Source organism: Petaurus breviceps, unplaced genomic scaffold (genome assembly GCF_028583685.1).
Source record: "Petaurus breviceps papuanus isolate PSGF00001 unplaced genomic scaffold, PetGlider_PUasm1.0 90750, whole genome shotgun sequence".
In the NCBI taxonomy this organism is placed as follows: Eukaryota; Metazoa; Chordata; class Mammalia; order Diprotodontia; family Petauridae; genus Petaurus; species Petaurus breviceps.
Window position 1 is genome coordinate 7994651 of NW_027187335.1, and position 16996 is coordinate 8011646.

At 36.7% G+C, this 16996-nt stretch overlaps 1 pseudogene; it reads right to left on the reverse strand.

Annotated features, from left to right (window-relative positions):
* Positions 1 to 11102: 11102 nt before the first annotated feature.
* On the reverse strand, positions 11103 to 12096 carry LOC138145825 (glyceraldehyde-3-phosphate dehydrogenase pseudogene; annotated as a pseudogene).
* Positions 12097 to 16996: the final 4900 nt, after the last annotated feature.

Genomic DNA, 16996 nt, shown 5'->3' on the forward strand with positions numbered 1-16996 from the left:
ACATACGTTGTGTCTGTAATTGTGTACAAATTCCTCCTGGCTCCACTCTTCTCACTATCAGTTCATGTAAGACTCTCCAGGTAAATATGAAGTCCATTTCCTCCTCGTTTCTTATTGCACAATATATTCCATAACATGCAGATACTACAACTTGCTTAGCCATTCCCCAATTGATGCAATTGATGAGCACCCATTTAATTTCCAATTCTTTGCTACCACAAAAAGAGCTGCTATAAATATTTTTGTACTTATGGATCTTTTTCTCACTTCTATGATCTCTTTGGGATACAACCCTGGAAGTAGTATTGCTGGGTCAAATGGTATGAAATTCTTTATAGCCCTTTGGGCATAATTTCAGATAGCTTTCTAGAATGGTTGGATCAGTTCACAACTCCACCAGCAATGCATTAGTGTTACAATTTGTCCACATCCTCTCCAGCATTTGTCATTTTCCTGTTTTGTTATCTTAGCCAATCTGACTGGTGAGATGTGGTACCTCAGAGTTGTTTTGATTTGCATTTCTCCAGTCAATAGTGATTTAGAGCATTTTTTCATATGCTTATAAATATCTTTAATTTAGTCATCTATAAACTGCCTGTTCATATCCTTTGACCATTTATCAATTGGGGAATAACTTGTATTCTTATAGATTTGACTCACTTCTCTGTATATTTTAGAAATGAGTCCTTTATCAGTGATATAGGTTGTAAAAATTCTTTCCCAATTTTCTACTTACCTCTTAATCATGGTTGCATTGGCTTTGTTTGTACAGAAGCTTTTCAATTTAATGTAATCAAAATTATCCATATTGCATTTTTATAATGCCCTCCAATTCTTGTTTGGTCATAAAGTCTTCCCCTCTCCACAAATCTCACAGGTAAACTATTCCTTGCTTTTGCAGATTGCTTAGAGTATCAGCCTTTATACCTATATCATGCACCCATTTAGACTTGATTTTGGTATATGGTGTTAGATAATGGTCTATGCCCAGTCTCTGCCATACTATATTCTAGTTTTCCCAGCAGTTTTTGTCAAATAAAGAGTTCTTATCCCAAAAATTAGGATCTTTGGGTTTATCAAATAGTAGATTACTATAGTCATTGACTGCTGAGTCTCGTGTACCCAGTCTATGATCCACTACTCTATTTCTCAGTCAGTACCAAGTAGTTTTGAGGACTGCTGATTTATACTACAAATTAAATCTGGTTTAGCTAGTCCACCATCCCTAGCATTTCTTTTCATTAATTCCCTTGATATTCTGGACTTTTTGTTCTTCCAAATGAATTTTGTTACAATTTTTTCTATCTCTATGAGGTAGTTTTTTAGTAAACTGATTGGTATGGCACTAAATATATAATTTAATTTAGGTTAAATTGTCATTTTTATTATATTAGCTCGACCCAGCAATGAGCAATTGATGTATTTCCAATTAGTTAGATGTGACTTTATTTGTGTGAAAAGTGTTTTGTAGTTGTGTTCATATAGGGCTTGAGTTTGTTTTGGCAGGTAGATGCCCAAATATTTTATAATGTTTACAGTAAGTTTATTTTTTAAAGCCATTGGGGTTAGGTAACTTGCTCAAGGTTACATGGCCAGTTATTTGTGTGGGTGTTATGAACCTGAGCCTGGAATTGATCCCAGTTCTCTTGACTCTGGGGCCGGCACTCTTACTCACTGTGCCACCTGGCCGTGCCTCTACAGTAACTTTAAATGAGTTTTCTCTTTCTATCTCTTGCTGTTGAATTTCATTTGAAATATACAGGAATGATGAGGACTTATGTGGGTTTATTTTATATCCTGAAACTTTGTCAAATTTATTTATTGTCTCAAGTTGTTTTTTACTTGATTCTTTAGGATTCTCTAAGTATATCATTATATCATCTGCAAAGAGTGATAGCTTGGTCTCTTCTTTGCCTAATTTGATTCCTTTGATTTCTTTTTACTCTTTAATTGCTACTGCTAACATTTCTAATACCAGATTGAATAAGAGTGGTGATAGTTGACAGCCTTGTTTCACTCCTGATCTTTTTGGAAATGCTTCTAGCTTCTCCCCATTACATATAATACTTGCTGATAGCTTTAAAAGGATGCTACCTATTATTTTAAGAAAGGCTCCATTTATTCCTATTCTTTCTAGTGTTTTTAATAGAAATGGATGTTGTATTTTCTCAAAAGACTTTTCTGCATCTATTGAGATAATCATGTGGTTTTCCTAGTTTTATTAATGCTATGATCAATTATACTGATGGTTTTCCAAATATTAAACCATCCTTGCATTCCTGGAATAAATCCTACCTGATCAAAGTGTATTATTCTTGTGATAAGTTGCTGTAGTCTTTTTGCTAATATTTTATTTAAAATTTTTGCATCTATATTCATGAGGGAGATAGGTCTATAATTTTCTTTCTCTGTTTTATCTCTTCCTGATTTAGGTATCACTACCATATTTGTGTCATAAAAAGAATTTGGTAGGATTCCTTCTTCACTAATTTTTCCAAATAGTTTGTGGAGTATTGGAATCAATTGTTCTTTAAATGTTCGATAGAATTCACTAGTAAATCCATCTGGCCCTGGAGATTTTTTGCTAGGGAGTTCACTGATGACGTGTTCCTCTTCAATTAATTTAGGCAACCTATATTTTTTTAATATTCATCCATTTCCCTAAGATTGTCAAATTTATGTGCATACAACTGGCCAAAATAATTCCTAATTATTGTTTTAATTCTTCTTCATTGGTGGTAGGTCCAACCTTTTCATTTTTGATACTCATAATTTGGTTTTCTTCTTTCTTTTTTTTTTATCATATTGACTAAGCGTCTACAATTTTATTGGATTTTTCACAAAACCAGCTCTCAGTTTTATTTATTAATTCAATAGTTTTCTTAATTTCAAATTTATTTATCTCTCCTTTGGTATTCAGTATTTCTAATTTAGTATTTAATTGGAGATTTTTAATTAGTTTTTTTTTCTAGCTTTTTCAATCACATGCCCAATTCATTTACCTCTCTTTTCTCTAATTTATTCGTGTATGCACTCAGGGATATGTAACTTCCCCTAAGAACTGGCTTTGCTGCATGCCAAAAATTTTGGTATGCTGTCTCATTGTTGTCATTCTCTTGAATGAAGTTACTGATTGTTTCTATGATTTCTTGTCTTACCCACTCATTCTTTAGAATTAAATTGTTTAGTTTCCAAATTAGTTTTTAGTCTCTCTTTCCATGGCCCTTTATTGAATTTTTTTTGCATCATGATCTGGGAATGATGCATTTATTATTTCTGCCTTTCTGCACTGAATTGTGAATTTTTTATGCCCTAGTACATGGTCAATTTTTGTGTATGTGTCATGTACCACTGAGAAGAAGGTATATTCCTTTTTATCCCCATTCACTTTTCTCCAGAGATCTATCATACCTACATTCTCTAAAATTCTATTTACCTCCTTAACTTCTTTCTTGTTTATTTTGAGGTTGTTTTTATCAAGCTCAGAGAGGGGGAGATTAAGGTCTCCCACTAGTATAGTTTTGTTATCTATTTCTTCCTCTAATTCCCATACCTTCTCCTCTAGGAATCTGGATGCTATACCACTTGGTGCATATGTTTCAAGTAATGATATTGCTTCATTTTCAATGGTGCCTTTTAGCAGGATATTGTTTCCTTCCTTATCTCTTTTAATTAGATTGATTTTTGCATTTGCTTTATCTGAGATAAGGATTCCTACCCCTGATTTATTTTTTTTACTTCAGCTGAGGCATGATATATTTTACTCCAGCCTTTTACCTTTTACCTGTGTATATCCCTCTGTTTTAGAAGTGTTTCTTGTAAACAGCATATTGTATGATTATGATTTTTAATCCATTCTGCTATCTGCCTCTGTTTTATGGGAGAGTTCATTCCATTCACATTCACAGTTATGTTTATCTATTTCTTTCCCTCCATACTATTCCCTCCCCTGTTAATTCTTATATTTTTTCTCCCCTTCTCCCTTCTCCTCCTCAATAGTTTTCCTTTTGACCACCACCTCCCTCAGTATTCCCTTATCAGCCCCTCCCTTTTCTTCCCATTCTCCTGCCTTTTTTCCTCCCTACTAACCACCCCCTCCCCTTTCGTAGACCTTTCCCCCTCCTACTGCCTTAGGATATTTTTATACTTAATGAAGTATGTTATTTCTTCTTCGCACCAAGAATGACAGGATCAAATCTCATGTGAAGCTCATCTCCCTCCCCTCTTTCCCTCTAATATGATACATTTTGCATTTCTTCTCCATAGAATTTTATGCTTAACTGGTTGTTATTCGCTCCTTGCACCAGACCCAATGAGGGAAAGGCTCATATAATACTCATCTCCTTCCCTTCTTTTCCTCTTCTATATTGTTTGTATGCCTCTTTGTGTGGCATAATTTACCCTTTTTCACTTCATTCATTCCTCTTCTTCCATTGCAATCCCTTTGTAGCAATTAATAAGATTTTTTAATCTCCATTTTGTGTAATTTATATTCATACCCTCTACTTGTCTATAAACAGTTTGTTCTTATTAACTAACAGGGTGTGTGTGTGTGTGTGTGTGTGTGTGTGTGTGTGTGTGTTTTCCTTGTTTACCTTTCTATGTCACTCTTGCATCTCGTAATTGGAGGTTGAATTTTCTATTGAGCTCGGGCTTTTTCATCAGGAAGTTCTGGAAATCTGTTATATCATTGAATGACCATCTCTTTGCCTGGAAAAATATGCTGAGCCTCGCTGGGTAGGTGATCCTTGGTTGTAACCCAAGCTCTTTTGCCTTACAGAAAATTGAATTCCACTGCCTCTGATCTTTCAGTGTAGAGGCTGCCAAATCCTGCACAATCCTCACTGTGGTTCCTTGATTTTTGAAATGTTTCTTTCTGGCCACTTGAAGTATTTTTTCTTTTACCTGGTACTTCTTGAGTTTGGCCACAACATTTCTAGAACGTTTCAATTGGGGATCTCTTTCAGCAGGTGTCAGGTGGATTCTCTCAATTTCTATTTTACCATCAGGTTCTAGTATCTCAGGACAGTTTTCCCTAATGAGCTCTTGAAGAATGTTGTCCAGGCTCATTTTTTTCATCATAATTTTCTGGTAGGCCTATGATGCTCAGGTTATCTATCCTGCCTCTGTTTTCCAGGTCAGTTATTTTCCATTGAGATATTTTACCTCTTTTTCTAATTTTTCATTCTTGTTGTTTTGTTTGACTAATTCTTGGTTCTTCAGAGTTATTTGTTTCAATTTGGATGATTCTGGTATTTAGCAAATCATTTTCCTTGGTTAGTTTTTGGAGCTCCTTTTCCATATCATACATTTTTCTTTTTAAGGAGCTGTTTTCTTCACTATAATGTTTTTTCTGATTCTGCAATTTTGATTTTAATAGAATTATTCATTTTGTCTTCTATCTCTCTCATCTGATTTTCAAAGTTCATTTTGAGCTCATCTTGAAGAGCTTTCTGTTCTTGTGACCCATTCCCTGTTGATTTTCAGCTGTGGGTGTGGAGTCCACATTGTCTGCCTCTGAGTTTGGCTCCTTCCTCTGAGGATAGTAGGACTCCATAGATGTTGTAGTCTGCTTTCTATGCATTTTGAGGCAGGACCCTAGCCACACCTGTCCTCTAGGTTTCCCAAGCCTTTACGGTTGAGGGTTTTGCCCTGGGGCAATAGTTACTCTGTTTTCAGGGGGGGGGGGTTGGAGCAGGCAGGGTTCACTCTGCCATCCTGGTCCTTGGAGGTCCTGATAGTGTTTTTTTTTTAATTTCTCAGCTGTGGAGTGGTAGTTCCAGGAGTATTTGCTGTCCTGGACAGGGGCCCTGCATTTGGTTCTCACCTTGCTCTTTCCAGTCCCAGCCCTTTGGTGAAAGGCCTGGTAGTGGCCCTTGTGGTTGGTGGGATGACTTGCCACCCTCATTGGTCAGGCCTCCTCTTGGCCTGCCCCAAGCCATAGCTTCTCGGCCTGCCCCTGAGAGCAGTACCGTTGCTTCCTGGCCTTCCCCTGTTTAAAAAGCCATCACTTCCTGGCCTGCCCCTCTTTGGAGCATTTTTATATGGGCCATATATGGACTATGTATATCTTTGATTTCTACAATTAAAAAAATAAATCCTGCCTATTCATATCATCTTACCATTTATTGGTTGGGGAATGACTCATATTCTTATAAATTTGGCAAATTTCTCTAAATACTTGAGAGATGAGAGCTTGATCTGAGAATATGCTTTTAAAAATGTTTTTCCAGTTTTCCAATTCCCTTCTAATCTTTTTTATAGACTTGTTTATTTATTTTTTAGTTTTCAATATTAATTTTCACAAGATTTTGAGTTATGAATTTTGTCTTCATTTCTCCCTTACCCCCCATCCCAAGATAGCAAGAATACTGAATACCCCTCATCCAATCTGTTCTCTCTTATGTGCTCCCCTATTTCCCCCACACCTTACTTTCTTGTAGGGCAAGATGGTTTTCTATACCCCATTGCCTATATATCTTACTTCCCAGTTGCATGTAAAAAAACAATTTTTAACTTTTGTTTTTAAAACTTTGATTTCCATATTCTTTTCCTTCTTCCCTCCTGGCTCACTCCACAGGGAAAACAAACACCTCGATATAGGTTGTACATGTGTAGTTACCCAAAACATTTCTAATAGTAGCTATATTATGGAAGACTAACTATATACCACCATTTATTCTATTTTCATATTTCTATATTCATCCACCCCTCCCCCTTTATTCTATTTTCTCCTTGACCCTGTTCCTTTTCAAAAGTGTTTGCTTCTAGCTATCCTCTCCCAAAATCTTCCCTGCCTTTTATCATCCCCCCTTTAATGCACTTCCCCCTTACTTTCCTGTAGGGTAAAATACCCAATTGAGTATGTATATGATTCCATCCTTAAGCCAAATCCAATGAGAGTAATGTTGACCCATTCCCTTTCACCTTTCTGTTCTTTCCTTGCATTGTAAACAATTTTCTCCTGCCTCTTTTATGTGAGAAAATTTACCCTATTCTGTCTCTCCTTTTATTCTCCCAAAATATTCCTCTCTCACCTCTTAATTTTATTTTTTAGACATCATCCCTTCATATTTGACTCATCCTGTGCCCTCTATCTATGTGTACATGTACACACATACACATACACACACACATATATATATATATATACATACACACATACCCTCCTATACATACATATATGTATGCATATATAGATATATAGATAGATAAGTATGCATCAATATATATATATCTATATACATATATGCATATATATATATATATATATATATATTCCCTTGAACTATCCTCAGACTAAGAAAAGTCTCATGGTTTACAATTATCATTTTTCCATGTAGGAATGTAAATAGTTCAACTTTATTAAGTTCCTTATGATTTTTTTCCTGTTTACCTTCTCATGTTTGTTTGCTTCTTGTATTTGGAAGTCAAATTTTCTGTTCAGCTCTGGTCTTTTCATCAAGAATGTTTGAAAGTCCTCTATTTCATTGAATATCCATATTTTCCCATGAAGTATTTTACTCCATTTTTCTGGGTAGGTGATTCTTGGTTTTAATCCCAGCTCTTTTGACCTCCAGAATATCATATTCCAAGCCCTTTGATCCTTTAATGTAGAAATTGCTAGATCTTGTGTTATCCTGATTGTTTCCACAACACTCAAATTGTTTCTTCTTTATTGCTTATAATATTTTCTCCTTGATCTGGGTACTATGTAATTTGGCTATAATATTCCTAGAAGTGTTCTTTTGGGGATCTTTTCAAGAGGTGATCAGTAGATTCTTTCAATTATATTTTGTCATATGGTTCTAGAATATCAGGGTAATTTCCCTTAATAATTTCTTGAAATATGATGTCTAAGCTCTTTTTTATTATCATGGCTTTCAGGTAGTTCAATAATTTTTAAATTATCTCTCCTGGATCCATTTTTCCAGGTCAGTGGCTTTTCCAATGAAATATTTCACAATGCCTTCTATTTTTTTCATTCATTTGGATCTGTTTTACAGTATCTTGATTTATACTGTCTTGGTAAAGTCATGAGCTTCCATTTGTTCCAATCTAATTTTGAAGGAATTATTCTCTTCATTGAGTTTTTTAAATTATTTTTCCATTTGGCAAATTTGGCTTTTTAAGGCATTCTTTTCCTCATTGATTCTTTGGAACTCTTTTGCCATTTGAGTTATCCTATTTTTAAGGTGTTATTTTCTTCAGTAAGGCTGTTGACTCATTTTTCATGATTTTTTTGCATCATTATCATTTCTCTTTCCAATTTTTCCTCTGCTTCTCTTACTTGATTTTCAAAATCCTTCTTGATCTCCTCCAACTCATATTTTTCTTGTAGGATTTTAATGCAGGAGTTTTGACTTTGTTGTCTTCTTCTGGTTCTATGTTTCGATCCTCTTTGTCCCCCAAAAGTATTCTATAGCTTGATTGTGCTTCCTCTGTTTGCTCATCTTGTCAGCCAATTACTTGACTTTTGAGCTCTTTGTCATCGTAGAACTCTGCTTCCAGAGTGGAGAGTGCTGTTTCCCAAATTTCTGGGGATTTGTACAGCTGTTGTCAGAGTTTTTCCAGGCACCTTTTAATGGAAATGCAAATTTAAAGATCTGCCCTGCCCCTAGGCTAAAGTGCACCTGTAGCCTGGGGTGGGAGGCTTGTTTTTCAGTAAATACTTTTTGATTGGCCAGTGGGTCAATAAGGTTGTTACATTCTCTGAGCCAGGAGAAGGCTATATAAGACCTGATGTGTAGCTTTGTTTTGGGGTTCACCTTGAGAAGTGTTCTGTTATTTCATCAGATGAGACTCTGGGAAGCCATTGTTGAGAGCCCCCCAGCTTTGAAAAAGCCAGATGTTGATGAAACCCAGATGTTGATTTGGTATGAATGTAATGGTTGGACAGTTTGGAAACTGTATACTTGATCTGTTTCTCTATCCTGATAATTCTGTCTGTATATTCTGAAGTTCGGGGTGCTGACCTTTTTCCCCTGAAGTAGGTAAACAATACATATTTGACTGATTAAAGTAAGCTTGTTAACCCATTTTGAGTTGCTTTCCTTTAACAAAGTAGATCCAAGAACTTGTGTTGGCAGCCACCCTGGGGATGCTTGGGGTGCTTGCTGCTATACACCTGCCTCAGAACTGTAAAAAGGACTTTCTTTCCACAGCCTCAACAAACTTCCACTCCAGCAATCCTCACCCCAGGACCACCACCCAAGACTGCAACCCAGATCCAAACAGGGAAAAGTAAGATAATCCTGCCTCAAGACCAGCAGAGAAATTCCTGCAAATGCACTCTGGACAGTCACTTGGTTCCCATATGATCTATAGGTCTGGAACTGGAAACAGTAGCAGTTGTAGCAGTTGTAACTGCTTTCACCTCTGATGCCCAGGGGGCAGAGGCTGGACCCTGCTCTTCTCTCATCCAAGATCAGCAGGGTTCCCCACTAACCTTTTACTTTCACTTTGGTGTTTATGGGTTGAGAAGTATGAAAGCTTCCAATTATTCACTATCTTAAAGTCTGTTCTGACCAGTCTATGCCTTGGGTCTTGGCTGGGAGGATCATGTGGTACTGCACTCCACTCCCAGCTCAGTGTGCTAGACCCCTCCTGTCAGTCTGCCAGGCTGCCTTCAGTGAGAGATTTTTTTTTCTCTCTGTCACTTTGTGGATTCTGTATCTCTAAAATTTGTTTAGAGTCATTTTTGTATAGGTATAGGAGGTTGTTGGAGGGGGAGCTCAAGAAAGTTCCTGCTTTTACTCTGCCATCTTGCCTCTGCTCCCTGTCTTCCCTTCTAATTTTGGCTACATTGGCTTTATCTGTACATTTTTTTAATTTAATGTAATCAAAATTATCCATTTTGTATCTTACAATATCCTCTATCACTTGTTTGTTCATAAATTCTTCTATTTATAAGTCTGTTAGGTAATATGTTCCATATTTTTCTAATTTACTCATGGTATCTCCCTTTATATATGGGTAATGTATCCATTTTAACCTTATCTTGCTATGAGAAATTGGTCTATACCCAATTTCTGCCTTACTTCTTTCCTATTTTCCCAATTTTTTTTTTACAAATAGTAAATTCATTTCTCACAAGTTTAAACCTTTATATTTATCAAACACAAGGTTACTACTGCCATTTAATACTATATGCATTGAATGTTTACTCTCTTCCACTGATCTACCTTTATATTTCTCAGTCAGTACCAGATAGTTTTGATAATTACCACCTTATAACATAAAATAAGTGCTGGCACTGCTAAACCTCCTTTCTTTCCATTTTTTCCCATTAATTACTTTGATCTTCTTGACCTTTTGTTAATTTTTAAGAATTTTGTTGTTATTTTTTCTAGTTCAAAAAAAATACCTATAGGGGCAGCTAGATGGCACAGTGAGTAGAGCACCAGCCCTGCAGTAAGGAAGACCTGAGTTCAAATCTGGCCTCAGATACTTGACACACTTACTAGCTGTGTGATTTTGGGCAAGTCACTTAACCCTAATTACCCTCCAAAAAGCAAAAAATAAAAAATAAACAAATGCCCATCTACACACACACGTGTGTGTACATACATTCATACACACTCATACACACACACACAAACACACACACATATATATAACTGGGATGGAATTCAGTAAGTATATTAATTTAGGGTAAAATTGTCATTATTATTAGATTGGCTCTGTCCACTCATAAACAATTAATATATTTCCAATTATTTAAATCTAACCAAGAGGTTTCTAAACTGTTGAAGGACCTTTGGAAAAAGCTTCTATTATCATAGAGGAGACTGGACAAAGAAGGGTAAGAAGCACTTCCTTTATCCATTAAGTGTTGTGAATTCATTTAAAAATTTTTCTCTAGTAACAAAGCCCTGTTCTCCCCACCCTAATTATTTTTTTTGCACTGAAGGTGGTGACTTTATTGATGGTACACAATACAGGTTTTTAGACTTCTCCCCCCTACTACAGAGGTGCTTTGGCACAAGGATGTGAATGTGACACAGGATCTCCAGTACAGGAACATAGGTTAGTAATGTAGGCTCCCCAGTGATGGATCTCCTTTCTTTGGCTGGGGATGAAGATCCATGGCTTTCCACTTACTACTTGGAGACCATGTATAACATGAGGTCTACTACATGGTTGTTATAACCATTCTCATCACCAAGAAATGAGCTTGACAAAATGGTCATTGAGTGCAATACCGGCACCAGCATCAAAGGTAAAAAAGTGGATGTTGCTGCTAAAGTCAAAGGATACAATCTTTTCTTCTGTGTAGCCCAAGATGCCCTTCAAGAGTCCTTCTGATACTTGCTTCACCACTTTCTTGATATCACCATACGTGGCAGGTTTCTTCAGGCAGCCGGTCAGATCCACAACAGATACAGTGGGAGTAGGAACATGGAAGGCCATGCCTGTGAGGTTCCCATTCAGTTCAGATATGGCCTTTCCTAAAGCCTTAGCAGCACCAGTAGAAGCAGAAATGATGTTTGGGCAACACCATGCCCATCACACCATAGCTTGCCAGAGGGGTCATCCAATGTCTTCTGGGTAGCAGCAATAGCTTGGACTGTAGTCATGAATCCTTCCACAATGCCAAAGTTGTCATGAATGAATGACCTAGGCCAAGGGGGCCAAGCAGTTGGTAATGTAGGAGGCATTACTGACAATCTTAAGGGAATTATCATATTTCTCATGGGTCACTCCCATCACAAACATTGGGATATCAGCAAAAGGGCCAAATATAATAAATGGCTTGGCTCCACCCTTCAAATGAGTCCCAGTCTTTTCCATAGTAGTAAAGACTCCAGTGGACTCTACAACACAGTTCTATCTGATTTATTTGTTATTAATATTGGTGGGATCCTGCTCTTGGAAAATGGTAATGGCTTTCCCATTAATCACCAGCTTTCCATTCTCAGCATTGACAGTGCCCTTGAATTTTCCATGGACACAATCATATTGGAACATAGAAACCATGTAGTTGATGTCAATGTACAGATCATTGATGGCCTTGATGTCTACTCTACATGAGGTGAATACAGCCCTGGTCACCAGGTGCCTAATATGGCCAAATTCATTGACTCCAACTTTCATTATCTTGTTTCAGGGATGAAACTGAGGAAGCAGAACCTGGCACCAAGCTTGGGAGAAAAAACAAAAATCCCCACCCTAATTATATCTCTCCTCTTCACCCCATTCCCACCTCAGGTGAAGGATACAGGCAATGGAAATGGAGGAGACCAGAAATTATTTCTCATTTTGGAGAGAGAAGGGAAAATTTGCAATTTGTAGAGAATTATTTTCCTCATGCTCCTCTGCTCCCTCAAAACTTATGAGAAATAGGAACCTGGTAAGACTTAAGTGCCTTACCTCTGCTCCATTTCTCTTCTTTCCAGGTTCCTATTGTCTTCATGTTGCCCCCAACTATCCCCAAATTACTCCATACCCAAAAGAGCCCATCCTCTAAAATTACTTCCTATTCTCCTTTACCAGAAGCTGAATCCAATATCAGAGCTCTCTTTCCTCAATGTACTTCATTATGGATTGATTTTTTTTAAGCAATCGGGGTTAAATAACTTGCTCAAGTTTACACTGCCAGTTATTTCTGGGTGTGGTGCTAAGTGTCTGAACCCGGGATTCGATCTCCAGGTCATCCCAACACTGGAGCCGGTGTTCTTACTCGCTGTGCTACCTGGCCACCCCTGGATTGATTTTTTTTTTAAATGATAAAATGATTGATCTAAATTCCCCCACTAATTAAACACCACCCCCCAGAAAGGGTATCTACATGGTAACCTGAATGACATTCCAGTTTTTAGAATTTCAGTCATTATGAGCAAAACATTCTCAAGCAGAAACACACAAATTCCCCTTGGACCAATGCAATATAACAATCAAAGGACCTTCCAGACCTTTCCTGGTACCCTTTTTTTGCAATAATTTCTCACATCACCATTCTAGGGCCTTCCTTACACATAGGTGAATTTGAATGATGCTAATGCTCCAAAAAAGTTCTTGGTAGTCCTGTGGTAGCAGCTTCCCGACTTGCCTTTTTACTTTTTTTCCCATCTCCTAGCTCAGAGTTGTCAAATATATTACAGAAACCATGTGTATCCTTAATCAGATTAAAATGTAATTGGGAAATATTCAATAAAATAAATTTTAAAATATAACAAAAATAGATAACATAATATGAAGTTTTCTAAGTCAATATGTGGCTTGCAGATATCTTCATGTGTGGTTTAATAGCCCTTATTTCTATTTGAGTTTTACAACCCTGCCTAGCTGACTACAGAAACACTTCATTTGGCTTTGTAAAAGTAAGATTGATTATATTCATGTATTTTAATTTACAATATATATATAATAATATCAGCACTATCATCATCATTATTCACATGTATATAGTGATAACCACTTGGAGGAGTTCCTGATCAAGTTTAAACACTGCTAGCATCACTGGGTTGCTATGGTAATATTTCTATGCACATATTACAAGATATATGCAGTTGATACTCTCCAGCTAGTCTTCTGTTGCACTGGAATGTCTTTGCTCCTTCCTTCCTTCTAGAAGTTGGTTTTTCCTCAAAATAATATCTGAGAAAGCCCTAAATCTATCACTGAAATTGTGGATTTTTTTTAAAAAAAATTTAACCCACAAAGTATTTCATTCTGGGATCACTTTTAAATTCACAAAAATGAAGGAATACAGAGGTTTCTTTGCAAGCTTATGAAAATTAACTCACTATCTCTCTGCTCCCCTGTAACTGTTTCCCTAGACCAAACTCACCAGACAAAATTTGCTACTGCCTCTGAAAGAGAAATTTCTCCACTCCCAAAATCTTTCCTATATTAGTGAATTAATAAGATACAACAAACATCATGGGTTTTTGTTGGCCAATTGTTTGTACTACATATTAAAGTCTTAAACATGAAAAGTAACATTTGAGAAAAGAACAAAACTCCCCAAACTCTGGATGGCCCTCAGAATAACCTGGCAGGCCTGTTTGGAAGGAAAGAGTGGAAATAAATGGATAACCCACAATAACATTTTGTTCTTCCCTTTAAAGAAAGGGAAAGGAAATGAAAGGAATAATATGATCAATAATATAGATGCTGGTCCGTTCATACCTCTTTGATGGGATGTCCCAATCACCCTCAACTCTGAACCATTTCTCTACTCCCACTAGCCAAACCTTAATGATGGCAGTGTTGTCTCCCAGCAGTCATGCTGTTGGGCCTACTGCTGTCCCCCTTCTCTTTTTCTTCCCACAAACACTTTCCTGGTCAACTTCATTACTTAACTTTCCCACAGTATTCAAAACTTCTCCATTTGCTGTAATTGATGATTCCACATATGGATGGTGTGATGATAGCTAATGGAGCACCTGTGTTTTATTGGTGTTAATTGTTAGGCCAAAATTAGCACAAACAGCAGAGAATCAATCCATACTTTATTGCATCTTAGCTTCAGAGGCTGGATTGAGTGCTTGAACATCTTCAAACAGAAAATCAATTTTTGGAGAAATCCCATCAATGGGACAAGAAGGAGTACCCTGCCAAACCTTAGTGAGTGGTACAGTGGGTGCAAAAGAAAAGAGGATGAGAGAGGACTAGATGGTTTTAGGAAAAATAAAACTTTCACCCCTTTCCAAACTTGATCTCTTCCCTTTCAACATCAGGAATAGTTCAAGTAAGGATGCCTTGTTTTATCATGTATGTGTGTGTGCACATGTGCACACGCATGAGCATAGAGCATATTCAGTCAGTAGTGTTTGTATGCATTCTTTGTCTATCTGGATAAAATTCCTTTTTCTTTGATGTGATCAAGCAAAGGAAAGAGGTAATAAAAAAAATCATACTTTTTCAGCAGGATGTTTCCAATCTTTCAAAGGATATAAGGATATGTATATGAGAATAAGATTTTTATGAATTTTGAACCTAGGGAGAAGTTAGTAAATTCGCCTTTCTATTTTAAAAGATTCAAATGTGTTATATTATTAAATCCTAGATAGAATTTGTAAATTTAATAATAATAATGAGCCTTTGGAGTCCCACCCACATTGATATACATATGCTAACTGCCCTCCCTCTCTCTGACAAGCAGGATGGTAATTATCACTTGGTGAGAAGAATCACTCAAAAACACTATAACTCTTTTAGGCTATATCCCCAAAAGAGTGAAATATATGACATTTAACTAATGGTTGCTTATATAATATATGAATGATCATGTAAATTATTGGTTATTTTGGCATCTATGAAAGATAACTAAACAAATTGAAAACAGATTGGTATATACTAAAGTTTCTTACTGCCTCATTGTCTGGCTATATAATGATGAGAAATTGGGCAAAATAATCAAGTATCAGATTGTGTAACTTGCCTATGATTAATCTTTCCTTTGATTAAGATACCAATATCATAATTAGTAATAATAATAGTTAATAATGCCTAATATTTATGGAGTGCTTACTATGTGTCAGGCACTATGGTAAGCACTTTACAATTATTATCTCGTTAATCCTCATAACAATCTTGGGAGGTAGGTACTATTGTTATCCCCATTTTACATATGAGAAAACTAAGGCAAATAGAGGTTAAGTGCCTTGCCCAGGGTCACACAGCTAGTAAGTGTTTACAGCTAGATTTAAACTCACCTTCCTGACTCTAGGCCTTGTACTTCTGAGGCCCACCTAGCTACTTAGGTATTTATATATAATATGTAAAAGTATAAATTATATTATGTTATGTGTAAAGGTTTCCATTCCTAGGGCTCTCCTTCAGGTCACCGAGGAAAGGCCTAGCCACAAAACCTGATGAGCAAAGGTCTTCCTCAGAAAAAAACAAATTAGAAAATACCTGTCCTCAAGGATCTCATATTCTAATGGTGGAGATATAGTTAGGTACATATGTGACATGTATAAATAGATGGAAAGCAATATTTAAGAGGAAAACTGCAGCTAAAGGTGCCAAGAAGGGCTTCCTGCAGAAGGTGGGCTTTTAGCGAGCCTTGATGGAAGTCAAAAAACCAAAGAGTCAGAAGTAAGGGTCCGTAAAAGGTAACAGAGTTTCAGGTTTGATGAATTGCAGATAGGCCAATATAACTAGATTGTAGAGTGTGACCATGTGTAAAGTAGAAGACAATTACAAAGGAAGGAAGTGGATCAGGTTGTGAGGACCTTTAAAAGGCCCAAAAGTGGAATTTATACTTGATCCTGGATATAAATTGGAGTTCACTGATCAGAAAAGCAATACAGTTAGACCTATATGCCAAAAAAATAATAATAACTTTGGAAGTCACGTGGAGAATGAACTGGAATTAAGAGTGCTATGGAGCAGGGAGATCAATTAAAAGGCTCATTCAATGGTCCAGCAGAGAGCTAACGAGGGCTTCCTTCAATAAGGACGATAGTGATATGAGTTGAGAAAATACATTCATTGAAAATAGAGAAGACAAGATTTCTCAATGGATTAGGTATGTGGAGTGAGAGGAAAGAATTGAGAATGACAATGAAATGGAGGGATTGATCAATGGAAAGAATGGTGGCATTTGTGACAATAATAGGGAGCTCAGAAGTGGGGAGGGCATTTAAGGAGTGGCGAGTTCTATTTCAAACATTCTGAGTTTGAGATATCTACAACTCATAAAGTTTGAGATATCTATGAGGCAGTCAGAACTCAAGATACTTTCAGGTCAGAATATATAGACTTGTAAATCACCTACATACAGATCATAGTTTATTATTTGGGAGCTGATGAGATAACCGAGTGTAGATTGAAAAGAGAAAGGGGACCAGGACAGAGTCTTAAGTGTTGCCCATGTTATTGGGTGTGCCGTGGAGGAAGAACTAGTAAAAGAAATTGAGAAGAAGTGATCAGACAAGAAAAGAACCAGGAGAGATCAATGTCCCAAAAGCCTAGAGAGGAGAGTATCCAGAAGAGGCTAATTAGCAATATCAAGTGCTACAAATATATCAAGGAGGTTAAGAAT